Genomic DNA, 22,853 nt, shown 5'->3' with positions numbered 1-22,853 from the left:
ATGTGATGATGATGAATTTTACTATAAGAGTGTCATTTCCGGCCAGCTAGAAGTACTATTTACCCAAATTGTCGAGCCTCAGCCCCAACCATGATGGGGCTGAGATGGGTGTGGACTCACAACATTAAGTAGGTAGAGTACCATAATGAATACCGTACATCAAAGACAATATTTAAAAGTTTTATTTTTCACGGTACATCACACAGATTATTTAGATCTCTATGATTGCCGAAAATCGTTGATAAAAGATCATGAGAAATTTGTTGGCGCTTTATTTTGACTATAATGGTGATGTGATGATGATAATTTTTCAATTGATTGTCATTTCTGATAATCTAGAGGTACAATTTACCCAAATTTTCGCGCCTCGTCCCTAACCATAGAGAGGTTGAGATTGGTGTGGACTCACGGCTTTGATTATTGTAAATAACATGTTTGATTGTATTTAGTCTAGGACGTAGCAAGGATTTTGAAAAAGAGGGGGGTGGGGCGGGCAGCCGTTATGCGAGGTTCGAAGTAGCGCACTCTCAGCGTTTCTAGAACTGTTTTGAGAGGATAAAGTAAAAATCGCAATAGACGCATCATATAATAATAAGCCTAACAATAACTATATAACTTGAATCTTGTGCTTGAATCAACGCTGCTCAAAACATTCTTTATCCAAAATAGTCATAATGGAAAATAATAGAAAAACCAGATCACATCTTAAAAACAAATATATGCACGCCTCAGCAGTCACTAAGACATACTCGGAGTCAGGTGCCGACTCGATGGCGTTTAATGTCATACCCAAGGAAGGGTGCAGATCTGTTTTGAAAGGTGGAGTGGGGGAGGGGGAATTTCGTGAGTCGACACCCACCTCAGACCCGCCATGGTTGGGGCTGAGGTGCGAACACTTAGGAAATACTACCTCTAGATGGCCAGAAATGACACTTTTAGTAAAATTCATCATCGTCACATAACCAATAGGGGCTATATATAGTCAATGAAGTGCCAACAAATTTCTCATGATCTTTTATCAGGGATTATCGGCAACCATAGAAATTCATGATGTATCATAGAAAATAAAGCTTAAAAACTACTATTTTCCCAAATTGTCTTTGAGTATGTACTTTACATACTTCAAAGCCGTGATTTCACAACCACCTCAGCCCCACCATGTTTGGTGCATGCTGAGGTGATAGAATTTGAGGAAAAAATTCACCATCATCACATCACCAATATATAGTCAAAATGAAGCGCCAACAAATTTCTCATGATATTTTATCAGGGATCGGCTTAATACCAGGACAATTTAGCCATAACCATAGCTTACTAACCTCCTACTATAGTGATCAACAAATCACAACTTTCTTATTCGCCTTTAGCACAATTTTCTTCACTTTTTAATATTATGAATATTATTATCTATTATAATTATCACCATCGTCATCATCATCATTATTATTATTATCCGCCCCACCTAAATCCGACCCTGCTCATGAGTGCAAATGAATACCTGAGACGCAAAATGCTCTGAATGCTAGTCGCAACATTACTGAGTTCCAATGGCAACTCAAAATGTGTTATATTGATCCGATGACCGGGGCAAGGGTAGGGGAATTGGGAGGGAGGGGGAGTTAACACAGGTCTACTTTTAAACGATCCCATCTCAGTGATAAAGCTTAACTTTCTTTTCAACTTAAAACGAGACATACATTCAAACTTCCAATTTATTTTAAAAGCAGATCGATCCCCTTGGGCCTGGTAAGATTAGGCTTGGATTGAGTTCCTTAGCATTGACTGAACAATAAAGGTCTTCTTATTTACCGTCATTTCCCGTAGCTATACAGGACGGGTTGGCCTGCAAAGTTGTAAACAAACTTGTAATTTAGCAATTATAGTATAAAAATGCACGAAGATCCTCGATCATTCAACTAAAATACTTGTGTCGTGCGGAAAAGCTTGCATGGAGTGGAAATTTATCGGCCCAATTATTCGACTGTCCGCCAACGTGATACTAATACTGTAATAAGAAGATTAATATGTACCGTATTAAGAACAATAATGCATAAACGATTAATGTTCGGGTTTTTACTTTGAAAGCGCGCCTAATATCCCCCTCCCACAAGGGCATGAAATAGTTTAATTAATAACTTTTTCTTAACTTACTTAATTAAGTAAATTTATAAATAAGGAGAAGAAGAAAAATGTTACGTGTTAAAAGAAACAGATTTTTTGACCACCCAAAACATTCGCCACTAGATAACCCCTAGATCGGCCTATAGCACGCCTCTGCTTCATTGCAGAAAAATTACGCATATCAAGAATTTTCGCATCTGTTTGGAAGATTGAAAACTGGTTTCTAATTTCCCTCGTTGATGATTCAAATAAAACGGACAAGAAAAACCAATGTTAGGACAGTCTTGACGTTTTCAAGACAGAATTAAGCATGAAGTAACAGCTAGAGACAGATTCACACGGTGTCAATCACTACGAAGGCCCATGTGATGACCTAGAAAAAAGCGTGACTAACATAAGAAAGGAACGTACACACGTACAATGTACACACTGCCGCAACTTTAAACGATATAAAATAAAACGAATATGCACTATGAACTTATGTCCAGTATTTGCCGGGGTGGTGCGAGTAACATTCAAGGCCTATGGTCTGAAAGGACCATACTAAACCTTTTTTTCCCCTTTTTTTTCTGTTTGTATGTCTTTTTTATTTGTATAAATTATGCTCATTTTCTGTTGCCATACTTATTTATCTTACTATTTTCAATTCAGTTAATTCCTTATACACATTTTACTAAACAACTAATGCGCAGGTACGCTACAAGACAGTTTCCGTATTTCCCTCCTCCAACACAAACATATTAAAAGACACAAATTTGTAGACACATGAATTACCTAAACACTTCAATAATATGATCTTTACACCAAAACATAAAACACTAAAGTGTATTAAACACTTATTTGGACTTACCATTGTACTTAGTGCTAAAAAATAAATAAATAAAACCAAAGCACCATACTAAACTATTGTCGAGAGAGGAATGTTTTGGGGTGTTCCTTACTTTCAGTGGCGGATCCAGCGGGAGGCCATGAGGGCTCGTGCCCGCCCCCAACCCCGTCAGTCAAGCCGAAAAATAAAAAAGAGGGAGAAAAATTTTAGTTAAAGACAGGAAAGAGGAAAAAAAGGAGTGCACCCTTAAGTTCAGTGGCGATCCAGCAGTGGGTGAAAGGAGAGGTCGATTATTACCGTACCACTTATTTACACCAACCATGCTGGGGCTGAGGTGGGCGTGGCGGCCTGAACTTCACTTTGTGCTACCCCGTCAGAAACTCTCTGGATCCGCCCCTGGGTTACCTATATTTTTGCTTCAGAGTTTTAACCATTAATTTTAATCTCTTATCTAGCTTGGTTAATGGGACGTGTGGCTGCTGCGGCCGCTGGGGTGGGCCATGTTTTAACAGGGCCCTATGAGCATAATTATCCGAGAGCCTGAAACGTAAGACGTAAATTAAATGTAGACATAATACTATCTTTTATTTTTGCTAGTTTACTCTTATAAATATTTTGAGGGCATTACTATAATCATATAAGGATGTTTTATTTTGGGCGTGGGCGCTGTGGTGGACATGGGCGCTGTGGTCACCCTAGTCATTTATGAGTCGAGTTTAGATCATGTGACCCAATTGAGGATTAGTGCATGGTGAGTGTTGTCCTGACCAAGACTTTCCTGAAGGTAGTATATTGTTGCCGGTAGAAAGCCGATTCGTTTACACAGAATTTTCGTGAAAATTAGCTATTGTCAGCAAAATACATTGTTATTGAAAACTATAGTAAATACATCATCAGATAATCGTAATGATATTGCCTTTAAAATTCCTATTAATTATTATATGATTTTAAATTTAGTTTTTATATTCTTAAATAATTTCACTTGGTTTCTATTTATTTACACTGATTTGAAAATTCGTTTAGAGTGGACCAGTGCCTTTGACTTACTTTGCAGCGTTTCGGTCCAATGTCATTCATCGGACCTTCGTCTGGCGATACAGCTGGCTGGGTGCTGGTTGTCTTCCCTGCCGAACAACACCCAGGACAACTCTAGCATTCGGCTAGTTGCATTGGCTGGCGGGGGTCTGGTTTCATCGGCTCGAAGTGTGGACAGTGGCGAGATGGTTAGCGTTTAGGTTTGCTTTGGACGAATATTGAAATCAGTATTCTTATATTCCTTTTTAGTTTGTAGTTTATTGTAATGTAATTATTAGTAATACCAGTATGTTATTACTATGTGCAAGACTAGATATTAAGTTGTTTGGCTGGAGTAACACCTAGCTATCTGTTTAATTTTTTTTTACAGTGAAAGTATATATAAAAACTTGGTTTTAACATCATGCTTCTATTAACAACATTTAATTTAGCATATTATAATTTATAACCTCTTAGCATGGCCGAAATATATTGCGTTTAATTTACCAGTGCTATCGTAATCAATTGTTATTACTGTATCTGATATTTGATAGGATTGATATCGGGATCAGTAACTCACAAACCCCTCCAGTGTTTACGGGGTTGATTGATTGATTGAATGAATGGATAAATGAAAATATTAGTTTTTTTTTTTGTGAGTCTGACATAGGCCTACTATATAATGACGTCAGTTTTGTAACATGGTTAATGTTTGTTTAAAAGTTATTTTTTGCGTGACAATTTCCAAATCTAAGGATTATCCACGCTAGCATTGAGGCTAACGCCTACACAATATCGTAATCTGTGCTGTCAAATACTACAGAGTTCTGCAACTAACGCTGACGGGGAACCACCGATTCTGTATCTGGGCTTACGTCAGTATATTAATGCTTCAACCCTGAGGGAGTATTTTCAACCTCATGGAGTCTCTCGAACCTTGTCTTGTCGAATAACAAATTGTGAAATAAACGACGGATTAAGAAGGCATAACTAAACTACCGAATTATAAAATTAATATTTTGTTAATCAAATTGTTGATCTTTTGAAGAAAAAAAAATATTTTAGACTTATAGCTTAGTTGGTAGACCATCCAAACGGGAAGTGGGGATCAGGGGTCCGAATAACGGCGGGATTATTGGCAGAGCTCATTTGTTGTTGACTGTGTTGAAATAAAATATAATTAATGAAATTATAAAATAGAATATAAATGAAACAAGCCCTAAGGATTAAATGGTTTCCATAAGTACATATTTACAAGTAAAATATAGAATAGTATTGACTATGAAAAATAAAAAATATGATACAATATGCCATAGATTATCACCATGGATAACACCAGATATTATTCAATTGATGTACCAACTCGATCGTGCAAAGAATCTGTCAGACAAGCACAAAACAAAACAACGCTTAGACGCTTATAGAAAATTAAGAAATGACGTCACAGTAATTTAAGGAAGCAAAGATTGATTATTACGACTCAAAAAAAAAAATGATGGGATGAGATGAAGAAAATCACTAGAAAAATATAAACAAAAATATTATACTAATCCAAATTGTATAGTAATCCAAACTGCAAGGCTTTTAATGACTGTTTTACCAATAAAGGCACACTTCTCAATTTATCTGACCGTAGTAGCATTGACCTCCTTAATTTTGATAGTAAACTCTTAAGAATGGCAACAATGTACATACCAGATTCTTTTTGAAAGATTTACAGTAGGAAGATAACAAGAACTACACCAATATAAAAGGGAAATGGAACTAAAAGAAGTATAGACCTATTTCCGTAGTATATCACATATCAAAAATTCTAGAAAAAATAATGCAGATTCAGCTAACCGATTATCTAAATGAACGTAATAAATGTGACCAATATGCGTTTAGAAAAGATCATTCAACAATCACGTGCTTACATAGGGTTGTTGACGAATGGATAGAATCGCTAAATGAATATGAAATGATTGGAAAACCACACTCTTTTGCTACAAAAACTAAACAAGTATGGTATAAATAAAAATGAGTTAAACTGGTTCGAAAATAATTTTAGTGAAAGGAAGCCAGTTGAAAAAAGACATTGAAATTGGAATCCCGCAATGTAGTGGTCTAGTAGGTCCTGTTCTCTTCCTTATTTTCATTGTAGTATAAATATTTATATCACTTAAATTTTCCTCATAATTAACAGACAAATGTTCGCAGCAAAACGCCTGCAAATCAGCGAAAACTACATTTGCCTTGATTTGCGTCTTTTTAATGACCAATTAAATTTGAATTATTGAGATCACTTACATTTCCTTGATAATGAACAGAGGCCTATTAATAATAACCTACTTTTTCTTAAATTGAGGATGTCTTATGACCAATTTAAAGTTTTGTTTTGGTATTCTATTTTTTTTAGGTTATAGAGGGAATCAGGAAGAACCAAGATAGGCGTTTACTTAATGCAAAAAGTATAAATTGAATTTTTTTTTAATCGTTATCCGTATAGGTTATGAGTTGGCCATTATTGTTTTAGATATAACTGAACTCTGTCTAGACGACACAAACAGCCACAGGGTATACCAGAGGGTATCAAAGACCGTCCCCACGGCAACGCGTTCCTCGTGTAATACGGAATTATTTATAAAGCGATTCACTTGAAAAAGAGTCACACTGAACAAATGTGATTTATGTTTCGCCGCTCTAAGTCTTAATACATCCACAGAGAGTGACTTTGTAGTCCTCCAGATAGTTATATTTTGAATAAATGTCACGTCGCCTGAACAAGAGACGTATACTAACAAACACATAACGTTATTATAGCGTTCACGAACGTTGTGGTTAGGTGCGGCAGTGCCTATGTCACAAAGTAACATTGACACAACGTTGCAGGAACGACGTTCAAACGTTATGTAGATGTGAAATAACGTTTTAAGTGCGTATTCATGTTTCTCCAAAACGAAGCCTTCTTTACAAAATTGTGATGTTATTTTAACGCTTTTATAACGTAAAATTATTAGTTTACAAACGTCCGTTTGTTGATGTTGTGTATCACGGAATAACAATTAAACAACCAATTTGAAACCAAATGTCTAATATTAACGCTCCAACATGTCAGAAAGACATATGTAGGTCTACTCCTAATTAAAAAGCGCTTTTGTCATATTATTAATTTAGAGCATCTAGTCTCTCATAATTGGACCATGCATAGTTAGCGCACATATCCCTTTCAGAAAGATTTGTCCAATGCGCCTTTCTTGATCATTGGATACCATCAATCATCATGCTACAATGGACTAAACCCCGCCCCTTGGAAATTGTTGCTAAATTCCTACAAATCCAAAGTGTAAAAAACCACTGGTAAAAACATACGCAAACACATGCCTTTGGTGTGGGTGGGGGGGGACACACGTGTGTCCGTGGGATACGCGTGTTATAGCCATGTTCTGATTGGCCAGCTGTTACGTTATCATTCACTGTGACTCATGTAGCCCTAACCATCCCGGGTGGAGAGGAACGAACGTTAGATATTGCACAAGTGACGATGTTAGGCATTCTGACAATTCATTAGTGGAACGTATTTGCATTATGTGCATGTTACCCTTGACGTAAACATTCACTCAAATTGCAAAAACCACCGCTCTCAGGAGAGTAGTCCTGCACTCGTGTACCTATTTCAGCACATATCAATTTCATTTCAAATATTCACATTTATTTCCGTTACACATTTACTGTTAATACGGTGCTACAACCACGCTTCCAAACTATGGGTCGCGACCCGAAAGTGGGTCCCCAAACTTTTGTGTTGGTCCGCAAGCAAGTTTTGCTATAAAAAAAAAAAAAAAGAAGAGAAAAAAAAAAAGAAAAAAAAACAGGTTGTCAATTCATGTGCTAATTTATTCGGTTAACAGATCTAACGACCAGAAAATAGTATTTTAGGTGAATCCTCCATGGCTGGGGCAAGCAAGGAGTGGGAATCAGAAAGCATCCGAAAAGAATGAGGCACAAAAGATGCATTTAAACAAGGTATCGTGAGGAACGTTAATTTGTTTTTGGTCAGAAGGCCTGCCCTAGTATACACGTAGGGATTTTTGGAAAGGGTGGGGTGGCTATCCCCTCTATATTCACCCTGGCCTGGATTCGCATGCATGGATGAACCAAACATATAGATATTGTGTTGTCAGATAATATTTGCGACCCAACATCGGACGACCGCTCGATACATTTGAACCTCAAACCCCTCATCGTTGCGTCACTAGGCCCATAGACCTGGTTTATAAAAATAGCAAACATTTATTTTGCCCTAATGACACATTGGGTATCAAGTAACTGTTGAAGTAGGAAATAAATATGGAAATAGAATATTTCCCCTCGTTTTATTAACTGATTACGGAACATCCTCACTGAAGTATCAAACACGTTTAAAAAGGGCGCACAAGACTTTCAGGCCTATTGTATTGCTTTTTGTGTGTGTTTATTTTCATGTTTCTGTAGGAAATAAGTTTTGTCGTTTTAGCCTATTGTAAATTTCAATGAAAATTATTTAATCTGTCAATAATAATAGCCTATAGATATATCAATTAAATAATTATAATTGTATTTGATTATTTAATATAAGAGTAATAATGATGTATTTTATTTTCGGCCACGATAACAATATATAACAATAATAATAATAATAATAATACTGTAATAATAATAATAATAATAATAATAATAATAATAATAATAATAATAATAATAATAATGTTTGAAATAAGAATGTATTTTCTCTTTTTCTTATCACTTTTTTCGTGTCCTTTTTATTTTACATAGGCCTATTTGTCAATTTTGGCATTGTATTGTTAACTGTTTTATAGTAATTACAGTACGTGGTAAAAATGTTTAAAATTTGTTGAAGGGCCAATGGAAAATGTTTTTTATATATTGTAAAACTTTCTTGGGTTACCCTAGAAATTAATGTCTTATGTTTTGTTTTTATAGTAATTTATCTGTTCTTTGTTTCTTTTTTGTATTCTTGTAATTTGCTATTTTAATTTCTGAATAAAATGAAATTAAATGAAATAATAACAATACGGTAACAAAAATAAAACATAACAAAAAATCTAATTATTAATTATTATTATTATTATTATATTATTATTATTATTATTATTATTATTATTATTATTATTATTATTATTATTATTATTATTTGACAACAATCAACGCTGCATGACAAAATTAACAGAGTACAAATGTTGACAGTCAGTGAAAAAATCGACGGACAATAAACAACACCAATAATATAAAAAAAAACAGCAAGCTAACTACCAGAAAAATAAAGGAAAATATGGAACATTAGGCCTACTGCGTCGTTAAATTAAACAGGTAATAGGTCTAATGATAAATTCTTGTTTTTCATATGAAATTTTATTTATACAGTATCACAAACATACTTAATGCTGGATGCAAATAAATAGGCCTACAACAAGTTACTGAGTGTATTAAGTTTGTCGCTGAACAACGGCGAAGGAATATACCACAGGTCTACAAGCAGGTTGCAGGTTTTCTTCATTTACACTGAAGCATATGCCTACAGTAACGCTACAAATTCTTTATGTTGGAGTCGGTGCGGAGAATCGTTAATAACTAACGCACTAAAACGAATAATTTCCTTCCAACTGCCAGTGGCAAAAATAGGACTGTAGGAGATGAGATGTGACTCTACTAGAATAATTTCCTCGTCGTTGTGGTTGCTTGTTATTTTCCACTTCTTTCGGTTCTAAAGGATGTTGAGAAATGAACCAATTGAAGCAAATGATTACAGAAATAAAGTGAATGATTCATCTGTTTAGAATAAGCCTAGTAAATATCTTATCCGTAGCTCAAGCCTCAAAGCTTAACATAATCACAGAAAAACAAGCCTATAAGCCTAAGATAGTGCTATGCTGTTTTGCGTGCCTTGCCGCATTTTATCTGACCATGGAAGAATAACAGTTTCTATTTTATTCCTCCTGGTCAGACGGACTCGTGTGGGAGTGTTGTGAAATTACGGAAATTGTATGAAGCTTGTTATTGTTTTGTTTTTTACACATAATAAACCAGTTACGACGACTGAGACGTGAAGCATCCGAAAACGAGGTGATGGGAATGTAAAATGGAACGGCAAAAGAACGAGCGCTAGCAATTTTAAAGATAATTTAAAGACAAGACAGACAGTAATTTTGGAGTCTTGAAATGTGGGAGGGGTGCTGTTGGGGCGCGAAAAGTGGGGGACTCGGTGAAGGAGCTCGCAAAATTAGGTGATTTTTTAACTACTTGAGCGTTAGTTATTTTCTTTTTCGAACATTTTCAGATTAGACTGGGAGGGAATATATTGTTGTGGCGTGCGCACCCCGCACACCGGCCCGGAAAAAATTCGAACAAGAGCAAAAATGCGGTCCGCGGAGAGAACTTGCAGAAACTGGACGTCAAGTGGCTCGCCAGGAAGGTAGCTGTAGAGAACCTTGCTTAGATTTTATAATTTTGATTTTCGACCTAAGGATAATAAAAATTTAATAATCATATTATTAATGTGCCATTTTGAAGACTATGGAGAATGGTCATTTTTCTTTTGTTTAATTAAAATAACTTATGATATCCTTGCCATTATAAGTGACATTATGAGGGATATTGTCATTATGAGAGACAGTACTGTGTTGCTCAAATGCAGCAGATAGGATTTCATAAAATTTTCACATAATATATGCGCTCCAAAACGAATTTGGAAAGTACATATTGGCACGACATCAAAATAATAATGACTCAGAATTCATAGGCCCAGAATTATACTCTGCATGATTTCCAAAAAGAAGAGATCGTTCTCAGTAACCGTCTCAAAAAGACACTAGAAAACACAGGAAAAAGAGATTGTGTAGGCCTATACGCCGGATCAAGCAAGGCGAAGACGGAATGCACCAGTTTGGTATTCTTTGACTGTCCGCCTAGTAGTAGCCTATTTGTATAAGGGAGCAATTGCACGCTTGATTTTATCATTAATTGCATACATATGGACTAGGCCAATCGTATAAAATTGTAAACGTATGGCTTTCATAAATTAAAATGTTAATGCCATGGATAGGATTCGATTGCATTTATTCGGTGTAAACACCAGGCCAACCCATGAAAGTTCGAAGACTTATATATCCGTTGGCAGTACAATGCCATTGGCAATCCCCATTATTTTCCGAAGAGTGTAACTGTGTCGTTTAACATGCACATGGGTCATTTTGCACACGGGACCAACAGCTTACGTTTCATCCAAAATACTGTGCGCTATAATATTTTAAACTTGCATTTCATTGGGAGCAGCGATGGGAACTAAACCGGTGGACATGAGATCTACGTGATCGTCAACGCACACACTGTACGCTAGCTAGTAGACCACAAGTTTAGCTGAATGAGTTGTTAAGCTGCTCAAATATTACAACTGAATGTAGGCCTATACAATTATCATCAAAACATAAATAGCCACAACTACGGTACTATGATATTAATGAATAATAATATGATGTACATTATAAACATAAATATAGGCCTACATAAACCTGGCCTTAGTTTTGTAATCACCAACACAGCGCCAAAGAGCATCCGTAAATAGATATTCATAAGGCTTCCATCATCTCCTTTTAATTAATTATCATATAGAAGTAACAGGCTATGTAATTGTTTTAACACTAATCATCCACAATCAAATCAATAGATGAGACAGGCCGCTCAGAATCATTGCACATAAAAGACAAGACAACGCCTTTCTTATTCCATCTCTCCCACTGAATGACCTTACTCAGTCGTCATATCATTTCCCTTTACGCAATCAGACTTTAAACTTCAACAATAAAGATATGCGTCAGATGAAAACGCTGTCACTGTAGTAGATGAATGCATCATAAGTAAATTCAATAAACTTACAATAGGTGATAATATACACTATCGACGCTATAAATAAATAGTGCTTATTATGTACCAACTAGTCATACTTTTAAGTAGGGCTCTAATGTACGTTAGACGAAATGGTGCCCATGATTTCACTGACGGAGATGCGTGATAAGGTGTCATGTACTTTCAGCCAATAAGTAGCCGCAAGATCACGTGAGAAGTAATTCAAATAATTAGGAGCATCCTACATCATTTACGGTAATCAACCAAAGCGATGAAATCTGCCAAACCCAACGCTAAGCACCTGGTTCCCAACGTCCTGGATTGCAAAACATTTGAGACAAAAACTGTGATTTATTATACATAATTACGGTACCATAGGATTTGAATTAATTATTATTATTACCAACGCCACCACCATAACCATTAGTAGGTTTGAACTAAATTTATCTGGTTTGAAAGGTATTTATGTTGAAATCATCATTATCTTTTGATCGTAATCATTATTTTATTATTAATATTATCATTACAATCATCATGATCAAAGTAATTATCATTACTCTCATTATCATCATCAGTATCATCTTTATTATTAACATCGTTATTAGTATCAATATTATGTTTATTATAATTATTATTATTAGGCCTATCATTAATAATAATAATAATAATTAATATTATTATTATTATTATCATTATCATTATCATTATCATTATCATTATTATTATTATCATTATTATTATTATTACTATTATTATTACTATTATTATTATTATTATTATTGTTATTATTATTATTATTATTATTATTATTATTATTATTATTATTATTATTATTATTATAATCATCATCCAACATCATCATCATTAGAATTTCAGTAGTAACCATGCCACCATCTTTATTGATATTAGAGGGCGGCATAGCTTAATCAACCATGGTTAACTGAATCTTTGTGTTCGAGCTTAAGGGAGCTGAAATGCAAGTAACAGTAGGCATATACCTGTAATATTGTTTCTATAGCGTCTTTTTTGGAAAGAGAAGTGTACGCTATTTGCTCCGTGTACAGCATGTCTCATGATTTTAGTAGGGTATCATTGGTCTGTTTCGCACCAAGAAAAAAACCATAATAAAATAAACTAATTGATCAGATTAGAAAACTTCCACTGGATGAAGATGAATCAGGCCCTGGAGAATATTTTTCCTAACCAGTTATACATACTGGTTTTTTTTTCAAACTACTATTCTTTTTCTGCCCTCAGCAAAAGATGAAAGAAAGCTTGTTTTTCGAGGTAAAAAGCACTCTAAAATGTTAGGGGTGCTCGGGTGGGGGAAGGTCCGGACGTCACCATCCCCTATGGAGCTGCCCAGGAGTACGGTATCATTTAAATAATCATTCTGTGAAGCCCAGTCGGTCAAATACTGCAAGTATTTACCATATTATATAACAGAATATTCTAAAGCATAATATTGAATACTGCTACGTTTTAACTGTAATTTTAGAAAGACTTTTGCAACTGAACGTCAAATTACCCTTTGAATAAAGAAGAACACGAGTTAATAATGAGTTTGTTCATAATGTTAAAACAGGTAGATAGGCCTGGTAAAGAATATGGTAAAAATGGACACATGCTAAAATTTCTCACGCATTGACTATGTTAGTGACATGGTCACTCTATAATATATTTTATTTCGTTATATTTGGTGAACATGTACGAATTTGTATCCACTTACATACTGCTCCTTTCCCTGTATTGTACTAACGTAAATGTCACATGTGTTGCTTTTGTAGAGTAATGAGTCCTCGTCCAATATTTTGTAGATTGTGTTATTGTAAAATGATTTTTTTTACGATATGTTAATAGACATAAATAGGAACTCAAAATATGCCATCAATGGAAAGATATTTAAAAGAATGGTTATTATTATTGATAGTAATTTTTATTGTCGTGATGGAATAGACAATAACTGGATTTGCGTCAGGAGAAACATGTATAGGTGTAATTTTGCCCTTCCTGACGTGGAAATGTACCGAATACTCAGTACATTTGAAAACAACTGCGAAAAAAATCGCAAGTTGTTCTCGGGTGGGACTCGAAACCACGATCTCCAGATCACTAGCCTGGCATCATACCTCTAGACTATTATTACTATTATTATTATTATTATTATTATTATTATTATTATTATTATTATTATTATTATTATTATTATTATTATTATTATTGTTATTTTTATTGCTGTTAATAATACTATATTATTATTATTATTATTATTTTATTATTATTATTATTATAATTATCTTATTATAATTATAATTATTATTATTATTATTATTATTATTATTATTATTATTATTATTATTATTCAGCATTTAACATATATAGAAGGCCCTCACAATACACAGCTTTTATACCGCTTTTATACTAAAGTACTTTCAACAAAATCAAACACCCTGTAACAAAAATAAACCATTGTAAATTATTAAAAACATATAATTTTCATCATTTGTGTGAAATATTATTTAATAATAATAAATCCGACAGTGTGGAAACGACAAAAATGATGACGACAAAGATCATAACATTTATGATACATATTTTGTAATTTAAAGTCTTAATCTTTGGCGTCATTTTGGCGCAGTAAGGATTATTAATGCCTCCTTTTTGGCAGACGATTTTGTGGGTGGAGGTCCAATAGTCTACAGATATACAATCGATATTTTTAATGTAATATTTTCAATATACTTTGGCCTTATACTTAATCTACGCACTGTCTGATCAGCCGTGATGTGGTATATCCGGTTTTCTCCCCTGGGGTCCCTAAGCTTGTGCATCAGCAAAAAAAAAAATATTTTTGTAGATTTAATTTCATTTTTGAGGAAAATGCCAAGGTCGGTCCACGCATTTAGTTTACTTGCAAGTTGTTGCGTGACGAATTTGTTTTTCCAAAATCATTTTAAAGATAATTGATAACTTATTTTACCAGGATAATATTTAAGATATCTAATATGACAAACTACGACAACTAGAAAAATTATAAGCTCTACTTGTTTTTAAAATGGTCCTTCAATAAATACACATCATGCAACAGTTAACTTTATATATATATTTATTTTTTGTTTTGTTAATTATACTACGAAGATTGTTAAGTAAGTTTTAGTTAAGAATATTGATTAATCTTCATTGCGATTTGAAGCTGCAAAATAAGTAGTAGGCCTATTGGAAATGAGTCTCAAACACGATTTTCCAGACACCTTTGAATCCGTCTCCTGAAGAACCATTTTCTAGCTTTCCGAACGTATCCATAAAAATTATGACTGAAAATCTTCGCCATTTATAATGGGCGGATTTAAGGAGGAGTAACTAGGGGAAGCCCGTTCGGACTCTCCATAAATTTTTCAAAATTAAAAAAGGTGATTGCTAATTGGTGGAACTGAGGTGGTCTAGTCCCTTCATCTGTAAAATTGACTTTCTAGTGTGTTGGCAACGCATACATGAATAACGGTACATGCTGTGTTAATAAACGGAAATACATTATTGCACACGCGGTGCCATTGACAATCTTCGTGGGAAAATGACGGAAAATGCAATCCAAACATAGGGGCCTAGACATAATCGTGATTACCGTACATCTGAAAACCTTCATCGAACCATCAGCCTAATTGACTCAAAAAAAACTAATTGCTTATCACACAAATTGACAGATATTTGGAACGATTCATTCACGGCTACATTTGCACCTGCTTTTTGCATATAGACAGATCCGGGAATTCACAACAGGCCTAGAGGAGTCCACTAGGTTCGAATCCATGGTTATGAACACTAAGGGATTTCTTCCCCATTGACATATGTTTGCAAATTATGAAAATATTGCTCATGAAATCGTTATAAAATTACCATCTTCGAGCTCGTGGAATACCATCGACTAATAAATATAGAGTTTTGTTTCCTTACAATCGCCACACGCGACCGCCGAGAGCATTCGATTATGCTGATTGATCAGTCGAATTGGGGAGCCTTTTAAATTTTATTCAAAAACACTCCAACAAGGAGAACATAAAAAAAAAACACAAACAAAACAAAAACAAAAAACAAACAAAAAACAAAAAACAAAAGAACAAAAAACAGGTAAATACAGATGAATAACAAACAAATTATCGAATAAAAATCAATCAATCCATCAAATCAGATCTATCCAGAACATAGCAGCAATTCATAGCAGTTTACGTGGAGTGGAATCCCACGCAGTACCAGTACGGCACAATTATAATTTTCAAATAATGTAAAATAGTACTGATAATCTCTGAGATGCCATTCCCGAGTGACTGTTTAGGCCTATATAAGTGTGAGTATTGCTTTATCAAACTTTTGCGAATGAAAAAAAAAAATTATCTCTACATGTTGACATTACTTTGTCTGACAAGCACTCTTGTAGGTGGTATCAACATTGGCTCCACAGTTAACTAAATGCGAGTAAAACCTTTTGGAAATAGAAGAATTATTACAAATTTGGAAGACAGGGCTATAAGTTCCGGCTCTCTTTACGTCCAAATCTTGGCAATTTCAAGAGCAAAATTAAGTTGGTGATTCTATAGGCCTAATAGTTAGGAAAACCGAGAGATTCTTTAATAAGCTGACGTTACATTTTCAAGCTTAGAACATTGGCAGACATAAGTTAATATGTGGGAGACGTCAGCTGAAGCCTCATTTTTACACAAGCCAATATATTTAGCAAGCGTTTCCCTGTACTCTAACCGGGAGCAGGGAAAAAATAATGCTTGCCAAAAATAACACAATCGGATTTGGTTGGATTAACCAGGCAATTCTTGGTGATTTAATGTACTCTTTGGCAAATTTAATGAACTACTTTAGCCCTGTAATACTATTGATTATAGCCTGGTTCTCACGAGAGCCCTAGTCACCGGATCGGGAGCTAACCGTTAGCACTTGCGTGAGACCGCCCAATCGGTTTTAAAGCCGAACAGTTAAGCAGTATCCGGATACTGCTGACGGTTAGCAAGCGCTATCGGTTAGCAAGTTGAGCGTGTTCCTATCATCAACCAATCACACGTACGCGTTTACAATTTCCAGTTTCTTATTGGCCAGTGATTCGATCATCATATTTTGGGTATCTGGATCGGGATTTTCTCGGATGGACGCACAGCAGCTAACGGTTAGCAGGATCCGGATCCTGCTCTCCGTTAGCAGCCGTGTGAGAACATAGCATTAGAACATCAGCAGCAGCATAGCAAAAAAAAAAGAAGATTATTTAGACCAGTGATCATATCTTTGTAAATAGGCAGGTGATCACTTTTGATTAGTCAATCTTTTCTGAATGAGAATTCATTCGCCATCACATTGTCAATATAATATTTATGAAATAGTTTTAAAGTAAGTGTAATTTACCTAAATGCGAGTAAAACCTTTTGGAAATAGAAGAATTATTACAAATTTGGAAGACAGGGCTATAAGTTCCGGCTCTCTTTACGTCCAAATCTTGGCAATTTCAAGAGCAAAATTAAGTTGGTGGTTCTATAGGCCTAATAGTTAGGAAAACCGAGAGATTCTTTAATAAGCTGACGTTACATTTTCAAGCTTAGAACATTGGCAGACATAAGTTAATATGTGGGAGACGTCAGCTGAAGCCTTATTTTTACACAAGCCAATACTTTGTAATTCTTACCGAGGCCATTCTTACCCCCATTGTCCCTCATGTTTTAATTGTATACGAGATTTTATTTTCTGTAGATTATTATTTGGTAATTTTTAATGTTCAACTTCAATTTGTACTTATAAGATCAAATTGCAATTAAGTATTATCGAATTAGGCCAAATAAAAAAATATACTTGTTAAGCGTCACCGCCCGCCCCTGATTTTCTAGCCGCCCCTCTTTTTTCCCCCTTTTTTTTCAAATGACGAAAATCAACTAAAAATGCCGATAATTGACGGAAAATGATCGCTTTTATTCATCTTGAGTGCAGTTTTATACTCTTTTGAGAGCATGCAGGGGGAGCAAGCCAGACTATGAGGGCGCTTGCAGGGTTTACGGCTCTGGGAATAATGTGCTTTCGGTTTTTTCTCTGAAAATCACAGTAGAATATCTCTTTAGTTGTGGCTACCACTCTATTTCTGACTTTTTTGGACAAGCAAAGCAGTCTTTATTACAAGATTTGCTAAACAATCTGTAAGTAGACTTCAACACATTAAAAAATTACAGACAGTTGTTGCTGCTAGGCCTACAGGCCTAGGCTAGGCTAGAACTAAGCTGAACCAGACTGGGAACAGAAGCAGGCCTTTTTCATGCTGCGGTAGACATCTTCGATGGATGACAAACAATGCTGAGCAGTAAAGCGTAACCAACAAAAATAACATAGCGCTGCGGCTATATTTTCGGAGGTCATGTTACTCAAAAAATCATATATCCTTAACGGAGGGTTGTGTCTTTAAAGTGTTCGCAAAGGATATGTCTACGTACTTTATGAATTAAAAAAAAATTGAAAATTTGTTTAGTCTGTCAAAACTTAATCTTAACTGGAAAATAGAAAACCGATTTTGTGCAGTACATGTTGCTATTATTTCAGTTAGGTTTTGACAGACTAAAGCCCATTTTACACGGAGCAATACTGCTTGCATGGGCAATCACTGTATATCAACTTTTGACAGAATCAATTGCTTTGCATGCCAATTTACACGGGGCAATATTAGTGCTTGCAAGTTTCTGGAATGTGATCTGGTAATGATAGGATAATGATAATACATTGGTATTCTGTAGAAAGAAGACCTGTTATACTCAATTTTGTCAAAATCGAAGTACTTTTGATGTTCCATTATCTACACAACATGTCTATCTATTATATTACAGTATATTAAGAAGTACCAATTTTATATAATGCATTTTACTCTAGAAAAAGAAAATCAGAGTGTTGGTTTATGGCAGTAGTTCATTAATCTATAGCTGCATATAGTTATCGTCACACAGGAAAACATTATGAACAATAAAATTGGATCAATATAAGTAAACATCTGGATATATATGTTTTTTTTTATAAGAATAAACCTGTCTATCCCTGATTTTAACTCTCAAATTTGAGTAAACTGATGGAAAAGATATTAAAATTCCAGAGTAGATCTCTTGGGAGAGAAACTCTCCTGAAAAAGTTTGCACCGGTTCAATTTTTTTAAGGCCTTGCTTGGGTAATAAACTGTCAATCATGTACCTCAGTTTCAGAGCAATAACGACCCTCCGTTAAGGAGTTATGATTCTCTAAGTAACATGACCTCCGAAAATATGGCCGGCAGGCCACAAATGATATTCGGTCGAACAGTGAAATAATGGCAATGTGTGTGTTAACACTACACAAAATGGGTCTTCCATTTTCCGGTTAAGTTTTGACAGACTAAACAAATTTTTTTTATTCATACAGTACAATGTATGTTGACGCGACCCTCCGTTAAGGATTTATAATTTTTAAAGTAACATGACCTCCGAAAATATGGTCGAAACGCTATGTTATTTCTATTGGTTACGCTTCGCTGCTCAGCACTGTTTGTCATCGATTGAAGATGTCTACCGCAGTGTGAAAAAGGCACATTCTGGCCGGCCAGTCGGCACTGGACTTGTTCGGCCTACTGTAGCTTCATAAGGCATGGGAAGCAGCGGCGGCGCCAGAGTCTCAGAGCATTTCGGCCGCCAGGTTTTTAACAATGGAAAGTACTGTATGGCGCGCCAATAGAGTTCCGTTGGTAGTGTGGTTGTTGCAGGATGCGGAAGCGTAGGCAAATATTAATATTAATAATCTGGCCTTTTTTTATTTAACTTTCTGTCTGTGTAGGCATAGGCCTACATATTTGTATGTGTAATGCATACTTAGGCCTACGTATTTTTCATTAGGTACAGTATATTTATTTATTTTTGTGATTAATAAAATATAATAACGCCTAATGATACTGTAGGCCTAATTATTCACATTTTATACTAGGCCTACGCCTACTGTATAATAAATTGTTATAGTATTTTTCCGTAGCACGAAGGCCTAGTTGTAGTTGATTACCTATATAGCAATAACTATGATAGTCGTAATGAGTTGTGTGTCACTATACTTATTGTACTTTTGTACTTTTTTTATCTTTGGAATGTTATAAACATGTGTTCGTTGTTATAAATTATTGTAACAATTATAAGAGCAGAAACTGATTTATCATGATAATGATTTTAATTTGTTCTTTAGACGATGAACGAAAATAAATTCTGTCTAAAACTACAGTACAGTCAGGAAATATCGCTTCGTATCTACGCGTAACCACTCGTAGCCTGCTTGTAGGTACTGTTTGGAACGTAGCTACGAACCACTACGAAGGTCATTGTTATTTTAATTAGTTTTGCAATGATCGTAGGCTGGATCGTCGGGCTGATAATCAATGCGTAAACAATATTGAAATATAGTTTACCAGCTTTCAACACGTAAGCAATGTTGCAATTTACTAAATAAACAATGTTAGAACTTTATTGTTTTGTATATCCTACCTTTATTATTAAATCGATCATGTTTTAAAACTGTGTTTATTTCGCTAGCTAGGTGGGTAACCTAGTGGTGGGCATTCAGTATGTTCGAATTTCGATGTCATTTAGGCTTACGTACGGCCTACATTTTCCCCTAGAGAAGGAGAGCAGGCAGTAGTTATACTGGTAAACTTTCCAATTCGGAGAATTTTGATCTGATATTATTCTTCTGGTAGTAGGAATTTTCTTCTTTTAAATAATACTGATGACAAATCATGTACAAATTATTACGATTTCTACAGATCACGTTGTTTATTGTTTACCGTAATTTGAAGCAGAACAACCTGCAAAGCTATCCAATACTAAATGGAAGTATAGAAATCACTACCTTGCCGAATTAAGGCTAGTCATGCTAGACCGCATTTACTCCGTTTTTTACTCACTGTTGCTCACATCTTTTCAACATTTGCCACGAGGTTAACCTTTAACACACTTTACTGTGTTCTGATTGGCGCGCACTCTGACGTCTAATGTTTTATTTTCCATTGGGTTTTCCATGTGACATTCGGTAATTTTACAACCAACGGACGTTAATTCTCCTTTATATTTGTTATTTATCTTACTAAATCAAGACTACAAAATATTATTTGATGAACAATCTTTTTACATGTGTGTATTGCCATTGAGGACATCGTTTTTTGACATTTTAAATGAGGTAAAATAATTGTAAAAAATAAGCTAGGCCTAGGCTAATTAATTAAAAAAAATAATACAGCAGTACAAACAAGTTCCTGACGTGGACAGCGAGTGGAAGAGGAGACTCCCATGAAGTCAAGTGTACGTTTTTCTTATTGAAAAACATTTCCATACTTTAAATTAACGGTCTAAACTTGTGTTTGCCATTCACAAATTATCAAACAATACATTGTTTATTCCAGTAAGCTGCAGCAGTCTTTCTGCACATACAAATAAACAACATGCATTTGCTTCATAGGTTCGCTTCGCGTAGCCTTGCTTAGATTGTTTATATCAGGCTACGAAGCCTGCGCGCAGGTTAGATTGTTTATATAAGGCTATGATGTATCTACGAAGCCTGCGCGCAGGTAAAAGTGCAATATTTCCTGACTGTACTGTAGTTTGATTAATGGTTAATTATATGTTTTGTATTGTTATAATTTATATATGTTTTCGTAAATATTAATTATGGCGGTATAGTATATGTATTGTAAATTGAAACACCTCACTACAAGACTAGCAAAAAATACTATAAAGCAAAAATTAAACTGGTATAGTCTTCATTTATTGATACTAAAGTTGTAACAATCGCTGTAAATTAATATTTAACTATATATTGAAACTTACATAATGAAGAATATACAAAAATAAGCAAATTTACCTAAATATCATATTTCATTTAACACATGATAATGTTTAGCTTAATTATGTAGGTATATTAAGTATATGAGTACACAAGTTATACATACATTATGTACTGTAAAGTGAACTCAACATATTCTAGTATTTAATCAATCAATCAATCAATCTCTATTTTCCATCATCAATAAAACAACAAATAAAGATGGAGGAAATACAAAAAAGGCAAGGCCTGACAATGCATTGTATCATCTTAACAAAAAGACAATCATAAGCAATATAAAATGTTAAAAAACATTAAAAATACACAAACAAACAAAAAAAAATTACATTACGGCAGATACAGAGACCCACACACCCATATGAAATACATGTTGCTAAAATGAACAAGTAATCGTTATTTAAGTCGAAGTATTGCCATGAAGTTAACTTGCATTAAGAAATTGGATGTGCTTAGAAATCTGTGTTTTAAAATGATTGACACTGTAGAGTTTTTAACTCTTTCCGGCAAATTATTCCAAACTTTAGGTCCATATAGAAAATTACAGATTCAATCTTATGAATATCTAATCGATAGTTATTTTTATTCCTAGTATTGTACCCATGAATAATTTTATGATCAATAAAGATATTGTTAAAGGATGTGGGTAACATTCCATCGTTGTATTTAAACATAATATACCTAGGTTCTTTCTTGTACAGATCAAAAACATTCAATAGATTTAGTTTTTCAAATAAAGGCTTCGTATTGACATAAATATGGACTATTGGTAATTATTCTTAAAGCTTTCTTTTGCAATTTTAATATTTTATTCACATAACCTTTGTTTGCTAATACCCCATAGTTAATGTGTGACAAAATAAGGGAATAGTACAGTAATAGTAAAGATTTCTCTGGTAGGAAATGCTTTACTTTATTTAACACACCAATATTTTTAGAACACTTCTTCTGAATGTTATTGATATGCCGTTTCCTAGTAAGATTGTGCGGGGTGCACAGTAAAAATAAATACAGAAAAGTAAACTAGAAATTGCAAATTGCAAGTGAAGTGCTGCGAAGTACAACTGCATAAAATGTTCTTCGAACAAAATTATTTATGCGAGTCAAGTGAAAATAATGAATAATAAAAATATAA

The 22,853-nt window shown here is 34.5% G+C and overlaps 1 long non-coding RNA gene across 1 annotated transcript in view; it reads left to right on the top strand.

The window, feature by feature from the left end:
* Positions 1-17,890: 17,890 nt before the first annotated feature.
* LOC117112717 overlaps positions 17,891-22,853 on the top strand; it is a 31,511-nt gene continuing 26,548 nt past the window's right edge. Inside the window, exon 1 of the long non-coding RNA XR_004446080.1 lies at positions 17,891-18,027. This is a non-coding gene — a long non-coding RNA (uncharacterized LOC117112717). The remainder of the gene's footprint in view (positions 18,028-22,853) is intronic.

The sequence above is a fragment of the Anneissia japonica genome, unplaced genomic scaffold (assembly GCF_011630105.1).
Source record: "Anneissia japonica isolate Jap-2015-1 unplaced genomic scaffold, ASM1163010v1 scaffold432_len584295_cov189, whole genome shotgun sequence".
Taxonomy (NCBI): domain Eukaryota; kingdom Metazoa; phylum Echinodermata; class Crinoidea; order Comatulida; family Comatulidae; genus Anneissia; species Anneissia japonica.
The sequence above is the reverse complement of the archived record's forward strand: the minus strand, read 5'-3'. Positions and strand labels throughout refer to the sequence as shown.